An 8,772-nucleotide genomic window follows, 5' to 3' on the forward strand; every position below is an offset into this window, starting at 1 on the left:
CTCCCCACCTTCCCAGGGAACAATTCCTTCCCAATGTCCCTGCCCTCTGACAGTGGAAAGCCATTCCCTGTGTCCTGTCCCTCCATCCCTTGTCCCCAGTCCCTCTCCAGCTCTCCTGGAGCCCCTTTAGGCCCTGGAAGGGGCTCTGAGCTCTCCCTGGATCCATCTCCAGGTGAACATCCCCAGCTCTCCCAGCCTGGCCCCAAGGCAGAGGGGCTCCAGCCCTGGGAGCATCTCCATGAATTCTCAGAGCCTGAATTCTCCCTGAATTCTCTCCAACAGCTCCACCAGCACACCCAACCCGCAGACAGCCTCAGCTCACCCTCCTGGCTGTCCCCTCAGCACAGGACACAGCCAGGAACCACTGCCACCACCCTGCGCTCCACCCAAAATCACGCTCAAGCAGCATTGCTGTCTCCAGTGGGTGATGTGATCCATGGAGGACCAGGAGCATCTGCTAAGGATCACATCTGCATGATGGTGCTTTAACACCTCTGCTCTGGGACAAAAGCACATCCACCTCCATAGGGATGAGTAGCCCCTTCCTGACCATGCACAGGCCCTGGTGTGTCCTGGGCCTCTCATCATTCTCTTGATGAAGGAACACAGTCAGCAAAGCAGGGAACAAGAGATCTGCACAGGCAGGTTGTTGGATCTTTATTTCTGTTTCTGGGTAAGAAACACAAATCCATTCTCTCCAAAAACTGCAGGAAAGGAGATGCCACAGTGCTCCCTGGTGGGAAGGAGAGGACAACAACTCCACATCAAATTTGGTGATGACTTCTCCAAACTTACATCAGAGCAGGTTCATCTCTCATCTTCAAATTGCCTTTTTTTTTTTTTTACTTTTCTCCTTTGCTGCAAAAAAGTACCCAGAGCATAAAGACATCTTTTTAGTAACATAAAGATGGTTTAAATCCTTGGAATTACTCACATCTAACCTTGTTTCTGCACAGGTGAATTTTGAGGCCTTTGGCCTCAGTACTTGGGGACTTTCTCAGTGACTCATGGGGTCCCCAAGGAGTGCTGTGGGGTCCTTCCCAGTGCAGAGGAGCCCAGGACTAAGCACAGCCCATGAAGGTCCTTCTGCAGAGCTCCTCAAACCTCGCAGGGATGGGCTGGCATCCTCTGGCAAGGCCTGAGTGGAAGAATTCATGGGAGGGAGATGGAGTCACAGCAGCCTCCTAGCTGTCCTTTGTTCAAAGTGCACTCATGCGCATCCCAGAACCAGCCAGCAATGCACAGATACAGAGTAGCTCTTCGCTTTTGGTTTCTAGTAACCAGAGTTGGCAACAAAATCCCAGTTCCTCATTTCCATCTGGCGATTTTTCAGGGCTGTGTCAGGGTTGTTCTGGTGCTACCATAGATGTGCAGTGTCTGCTGTGGGCAAGCAGCCAGAGGACCAAAGCTTCTTGTCCGCCTCTGGGAGTGGGGTGGGCTAATGGGACAATGGGACAGCCATCCCCACAGGATGTAAGACCACTGCAGTATCTGCTTCTGAAACAGCCATAGCTCCAGAGACAAAAACAAAAAAAAACAAAAAACAAAAAACAAAACAAACAAAAAAAAAACCTTTTAGGAAAAAGCAGAGAAAGTCACATGTTCTGGTGTTAACATCATCTTTTACACTGGCAGAGCCTGATCTGGCTGGAGCAGGGCAGCAGAGAAGCTCTCCAAAGCACAGAGCAAAAACTTCACTACAAGGAACAAACTGGGTCTCTCTGCCAAGTCCCACCTGTATTCTGTCCAACTTTGCCCTTTAGGCCTGAAATTTTCCATTCTGTAGTATTTTTCTTTCCAAGTTCCAGTGCAAAGAGCCACAACCAGAGGGATGAGAAGATGGGGCAGACAAACACCCCGAGATCTGCCAGGGGGATGCTGCCCTTCACTGGCAAAGGAGGCTTTGGAGAGAGAGAGAGCTCACTTTTTCCAGCTGTATCAGCAGTTCTAATGAGAGGAAAATTAATTTGGCTTGCATTACAAAAAAAAAAAAAATCTGTCATTCCAGTGGAAAATTGTCATATTGCCAGCTTGAGGAACAGGGACTTGGTAGTGTTGCCTTCTCCTGTTCCCAGCAAAATCTGCAGAAATTTGGTGGTGATGTTGAAAAATTGTTTGAATTCTCACAGAATCAAGGTGCAAGTTCCAGTGTCATCCACCAACACTGCTGTCCCAGACCCAGTGTCCCCTGGCTGTGCTGGTGGAGCATTCTCCAGAGCTCTGGAGGGGTTCTGTCCTGTGTTCTCCCCTGTTCTGGGATGGCTGTCACAGCTGTGGGATAACAGGAATGGGGCTTAGCAAGGTGAGCCTCCTCTGTGGATGCCATGGCTTGAATCCCTCTGAGGAGGGGTGCTCCCTTTAGTACTTCCTTGAGCAAAGAATTAAAAAATTACCCATACAACTTCAATTGGAAGAAACTTTGAATGAGAAAAATGAAGCCACACAACCACCAGAGTGAAAGATTCAGCCTTGAAATAAATAAAACATGAAGGGTGAAAAAAAGCCTATGAGTAGGTCAGCAAGGATCAGCAGCCCACACAGTGAGCAAGGATCTGTGGGTTTGGATGTAGAGTTCAAGGCTCTCTGAGCATCCCCAGACTCTATGGTGTCCATCCCAGGTCTGGGACAGGATCTGGCTGTGATCACAGGACAGAGCCCATAGGGGACATGGGGGAGGAGGAAGGCACAGCAGACATGGAGCCTGGAAAGGAACAGAAGGAGATGGAGAGCGGTGTCCAGTTGATCTGTCAAGTGACAGATGGCCTTCAGGCTGGCCAGGGAGGGAGGCAAGGCCCGTGCTGGCAGCCAGCAACCGCAATCACTCCTCCCTTTTTCTCCTTAATTTGTCTCAGAATGCCTCTGTATTCCCTTCACTACTCCATGTTCAGCTGCACAGAGGTTGTGGTGCTTGTGGGACGGTGGGGGACCATAGGGCTCTGAAATACCCCCTCTCCATCTCCAGAACACGACAAGACACTCCTGACACAAGAACCCAAACTCAGAGAGTTGAAACAATCCCAGAAAATAAACCTTTTTAATTCTATTTTCTAATTTTTTTCTTTTTTTAAACCTTTTTGGGATCTTGCACACCTTCTCTAGGACAAGAGAATAAGGGAAAAGCTTGAAGGTTCCCGCAAAGTATTTGTCAATGTAAAGGAAGAAGGTGGGAAAACGACACAAAAGAAATTAAGAAACCAGAACAGCTTTTTCCATTCAATGCAGACAGTTCAGGAGCACTAGGGAAAAATTAACATTTTTCCTCCCACTTTGTTCCACTGGAGGAAAAGTCCAAGTGCCCCTCAGTGCCACTTGCTTGCAATTACATACACAGAAAGTTAAGAAGCAAAACCAAGGGACACTTGGAAAAAACAAATATCCATCAACTGTGAGCTGAGAACTGACCTGAACCAGCCTGAAACCTCCTCTGGCCAGGAGCTGTCTCCGGCAGGGGCCATCCAGGCTCTGTGGCCACCAGGCCCTCACTGGAGCTGCAGCTGCCCTTGAGTCAATCAGGTTTTGCTGTGAGACAACTCTGTTTCCAGAGGCTCAGTAATTAAGAGCCCATTTTTAGAGAAATGAGCCACCACATTAACCAATAAGGAGCAGCCAGCTCCTCAAGGGTAAGGGGGGTTGGAGTTGCCCTGCTCCAGCCTCAGGAGCTTGTCCCCAGCCCCATGAGGTGTGATTGCCCCCAGGTGCTGCATGTCCTCACCTAGCTAGGGTCCCACAGGGCACCTGGCACCTTTGGTTCCATTGGCCTTCCCAGGGCATGCTCCTGGCAGGCAAAGGCTGCAAAAAATAGAGGGGCTCCTTAGGAACATCATCTGGAGGGGTTTGGGAGGATGCCTCTGGCCAGCTGGACTAGGAGCAGCTGGTTCAGGTCCCAGCAGCAGCTCGTGGGGGACAGGAGGGGCACAGCCATCCCCACCACACACTCCTTCTGTCCCTGTCAGGGCTGGTTCCTTCTGCCTTCCACCTCTCCTGCACCCCTGGCACGCCCAGAAAGAAGAGCCAAGCAGCCCCTTTCCTGGGAATGTTCCCCCAGCATGAGGTGTTTAAATCATTTACAAAGGGCTAAAATAGAGCTGGCTCCCTTCCAGGCACTCTGGCATTCAGGCTCTGTAAACAATTTACCTGCCAAAGGAGTCAGCTGGGATAAAAGGCTTTTCATGTCCATTCCCCAGGCTCCACTTCCACAGAAACCTTCCAGCATGATCCCTTCTCAGCTGTAAGAACAGCAAAATCATTTCAGGTCTTCACTGATGTGCCTTTTCCTCCAAGCACACTTGTGGACATCTCACGACTCCCTTCTGCCAGTGGATGGGAAAAGAGAAGGACTCTCTGGGAAAAAAAACCACTGATGTGGTAAGTCTGATGTGTCTTTCCCTGCCTTGGATATTTCCTAGGTTTCCTTTCAGAGGCAATTTTTTTGTAATAGCATCGACCTTTATGGTGACAGGAATTCACTTGGGTATTTTCTCGTGGCTGCTGAGCCCCACCCAGAAATTCACAGGAAGAATCAAGAGGACATTCATTTCTTAGACTATAAGCGATTCACCAGAAATCATTGGGATGCAAGTGGAAAATGCCACGGATCAGAACACAGTCCAGCTTTCAAAATCCCGGCCATGCTGGGAGAGCAAGGTCTGGGCTGGCCAGGAGATCAGCTGCAAGAGGAGCCACTCAGCCAGCATCTCTTTCCTCTGTGGCAGCTCTCAGCTGTGCTCTCCAGGGCCCACAACCCACAGGAACACTCCAGAAGCTGGAGCTCCCACCCTGTGACTCCCCAGATGACTAGCAACTTCCCAAGACTCCTGCTCTGGTCTCATGGAGGCAGGACACTAAGTGCTGCAGCCTCACCTGCCTGTGCCACACCTGGATGAGGATCACCCCTCATCCTGCTGGAGCAACTGAACCTCCTGGGGCCTCTGCAGCACCAATTGCAAGGGGAAGGATGCAGTTCCCTGGCTCCTCAGCTGTGAGAGGGAAGGCTGGTTCCTCCATCCTTTGCCAGAGCGTGGTCCATACTGTGGCACAAGTCAGCCACCCCCAGGAGAGTGACACTGAGGTGTCACCTGAGAGGGTGCTTGGAAGGGATCAGAGAGTACCAACTCATTATCCAAACACACTCCCATTCTAAGGCTGGGAGCTCCTGTGCACCCCACAAGGGTTTATCCCCTCAGAGTGGCCAGTAGTAGATCTGGAGTTCTTCCTGAAGAGTTGCACAGAGGGAGATAAAGCCTCCTGTGAAAAAAAATAACCCCCTACAAGATGAGAACACACATGTGGCTGCAATTCAGGAACCACTATCCTCAGGCCCATCTTCTCCTGGGTTTTGCCAGTGGATCCACATCAGTCTCTGACCCACCCAGCTCCTGCCACCCCAGCACCTGCTGCTCCAAGGGACACCTATGGCAGAACCAGATGCTAGCTGAACAATCCCCCCTGCTTCCAGAGGGTGCAGGGTTCCCTCCTGTATGCCAGCCTGTGGTGGGAATAAATCGGTAGCACAGGTGCTGGGCACCAGTCAGGCATATGATCAGTGAGAAACACCTGACAGAGGAGGACCTGAGTCAGCCTTCTCCAAGGAAACCTCAGAGGAGCAATGTTGGAAGCACAAAGTGCTGGGGCAGCAGGGCTGGAGGGCTCACAGAGCTGTGAGACAGTGAGAACAGAGCCCCAAGGATGGGACAGGCTTGCCCCTAGCCTGGCACAAGGATGGAGGAAGAGGAGGGTGAGGAAGGCTGGTCCCACAGTCAGGAAGCAGAGCCAGCAGCTTCCAGATCCTGTGCCCTTGCTCACTTCTACCATGAGGCAGAAGGAGTGATCATCCCACAGGTTCTCCTTCCCAGATGCTGGGAGCAGCTGCTGTTACTCCTTGCCATCTGTGATGTTTGTGGTGTCAAAGAAGCCTCTGTGAGGGCTGGCCCATGAAATATGCATGGCGTGGCCTCTCCTTCTAAACTGCATCTTCTCCTGTGCCAATTCCCTCCTCGCCTATTTGTCTCACACTCAAATGTTTTTTTTCACATTTTACAGCTCCTCAAGCCATCCATAATAGCTACTCCTAGGCTTATTCCCATCACTGCAGGTGAAGGTGAGAGTGCTCAAGGAAGGACTTGGGTGTGTGTTGTCCAGCCTCAGCCATGTTGCCCATGTGGAATATCACAGCATGGTTGTGTCTGGGATGTGTGTTCCAGCCATGGGCTGGACTGAGCTTCCCATATCAGCTGCAGCCACTGTGAACAGGGCCCTAACAGGTGCCAGCAGCACCTACCTGGGCATGGTGGGTACAGGGACAGTGGCCTCGAGGGCATAATGTCACAGCCAAGGGGAATTGGGAGCTGGGGTGTCAGTGCTCTGCAAGGCTACGGTGACCCATGAGGGTTTGGTACAGTCCCCAGAGCAGCCTCGAGCACCCCTTGTTGGTCTCCCTGCCACTGGCAGGGCTGCCAGCTCAGGGATTTCCTCTGCTTCAGGTACCACCATCCTCAGAGAAATCTCATCAGGTTTCATTTCCATCAAAAAGTGGATTTTAACATTTAATCTCTGAGTTTGGCTATGAGACTAAAGTTTCTTCAGAAACTCAGACCTGGCTTTGCACCTAGCTGGATGCAGCAGGGCTACAGCTCTGCTGGCACAGCAGGCAGCTCTTGGAAGCTTTCCCTGATAAGACCAGGCGTTTCCCAGGAGTGACCAGTGCCATTAAAGCCTTTGAAGGGAATTTTCTGTGGCAGTTGGCTGAGAAACAAGGTTTGAACTGCATCCCAAAAATTCATATATGCAGTCTCATCATGGTGAAGAACTTTGGGTGAATTATTATTATCATTAAATGGCACAAAAGAGTCAACACTGGAAATGTTTTGAAGGAAGATGATGCTTTTCCAGAGTTTTGTACCCAGCTGTCAGAGGCAATGTCACTGCGGCTGTCTCCGTGGAAGGACAAGATGTTCCCAAAGCAAACCTTACAAATGAGCTCAGGGAATCCCCGAGGTTTCACTGCCGGTTACAGCAATGTCAGTGCTTGGGAGGGCAGGAAAGAACAATTGCAGGAACTAATTTTCCCATCTCCTGCCTGCGCTGAGCTTTCCCAGCACAAGATGTCACTGAGGAGCTGAATTTGGACAACTCTGCATCAGCCCGGAGTCTTCCTCCGAGAACCACAGGAAACAGGGCTGGAGAGGTGGGCGTGAAGAAGGAACATGATCACTGAGAGAGGACGTAGGCACAGAGAAGGGATGAGGGCACAGAGAAGAGACATGGGCACAGAGAAAGCATGCAGCTGTGATGCTACTGTGAAACAATCCTGAGAAAAGGAAGGGAGGTACCTGATCTCCCAGGCCAAGACTCGAGAGCGTTTCTAGCCGTGGGCTGTCAGGGAGGTGCTCGGTAATCTCCGGAGCTCAGCACTGGGTGCGCCGGGGAGGAACAGCTCAGGAAACGCCTGCCAGGAGCAGGACAGGCACTCGCCCTGCCCGGGAAGATCCTGAGGTCTTACCAGCCCTCTCCGGAGCTCCGTGGAGCCGGCAAAGCCCAACAGCCCCAGCCCATGACGAAGTCTGCCGCCTCAAGCAACTCAAGCACCCATGGACCCCGACTAAACAGGAATTCAGCTGAAACCCCCAAACTGTTCATGCACACATCAGGAGGAGCAAGTACAGGGGCTTAAAACATCTCTCCCGTGACAGGTCCCGCAGGTCTGAGATCCCTTCTCCAAGTGTTTCTAGCTTCACAGGCTGGACATACCACAGTCTGCTCCAGTCATGGCTACGAGGGAACAAGCACCCTTTGAGACATCTTTTGGCCCTCCCTGGGCTGCCCCGAGCAGCAGTAGCCCCTTGGCCCTGCAGGGTTGGCCCCGGTGCTCCCCGCAGGTCGCCTTCAGGGACCACTTCAAGGCTCCCTTGGAACCTTCATAATTTCCCCAAGGGCTACTCCAAAGGCATGAGGCCCTCTTTGCCCCGCTCCCGGCACTGCGCCAAGGAAGAGAGTTCCCTTCAGACCCCATCCAGGGCTCCCTCGAGCCGCACCTGCCCCTCCAGGCCCTTCCTGGGGCTTCCGGGAGAGAGGTGCCCCCGGGACCTGTTGCTTCAAGTGGATGGGAATGGGGAAGGCACCAGGCAGCTGGCTGCGGGAATGGAGTGCGCTGGGCAGGGTGGCTCCAGACCTGGTGCTGGCCCCTTGACCTTGCCAGTCCTGGCTGCTATCCCCGACTCGGTACTTATCCCGGTCGGTCTTGGTCTCAGTCCTGGTCCTGATCACAGTTCCGGTCCCAGTGCCAATCTCGGTGCCATTGTTGGTCCCGGTCCCTGTCCAAGTCCGAGTCCTGGTGCCGGTCTCGAGGCCATTCCCGCAGCTGGTCCCTGACCTCGTGTCGGTGCCAGTCCCAGAATCAGTCCTCTCCCAGTGCCGGTCTCGGTGCCGGTCCTGTTCCCAGTCCCGTGGTGGTGCTGGTGCGTGTCTCCGTGCCAGCGCCAGTCGCATTCCCAGTCCCGCTGCCGGGCCCGGTGCCGATCCCAGAATCAAGTCTCATTCCCGGTGCCGGGGCAGTGCCGAGGCGCCGGGCCAGTTCCAATGGCAGCAGAGCGCGGCCAAAGGCGGGGCGGAGCGGGGCCGTGGAGCCGGGAGCCCGGGGGCGGTCCCGCGCGGGCCGTACTTAAGGCGGCGGCGGGCGACGGCCCTGCCGTGCTCATGGCTCTCCCGAGCGCTGCGCGGGCCCTCCGCGCCGCCGTTCGCCGATGCGCTCACCCGAGCCGCCCGCGCTCCACGCCC

General features: G+C 53.3%; 1 long non-coding RNA gene across 3 annotated transcripts; it reads right to left on the minus strand.

The window, feature by feature from the left end:
• Nucleotides 1–622: 622 nt before the first annotated feature.
• On the minus strand, nucleotides 623–8,620 carry LOC117004836. 3 transcript variants are annotated; one of them, XR_004419696.1, is made up of 2 exons: nucleotides 7,329–8,620; nucleotides 623–4,341 (listed from the first exon to the last, which is right to left on the minus strand). It is a non-coding gene; the product is annotated as an uncharacterized LOC117004836 (long non-coding RNA). The 3 variants fall into 3 exon arrangements; XR_004419697.1 differs by having other exon boundaries at nucleotides 623–4,226; nucleotides 6,278–8,620; XR_004419695.1 differs by having other exon boundaries at nucleotides 6,278–8,620.
• Between the last annotated feature and the right edge of the window lie 152 nt (nucleotides 8,621–8,772).

This window comes from Catharus ustulatus, chromosome 18 (assembly GCF_009819885.2).
Source record: "Catharus ustulatus isolate bCatUst1 chromosome 18, bCatUst1.pri.v2, whole genome shotgun sequence".
Taxonomy (NCBI): domain Eukaryota; kingdom Metazoa; phylum Chordata; class Aves; order Passeriformes; family Turdidae; genus Catharus; species Catharus ustulatus.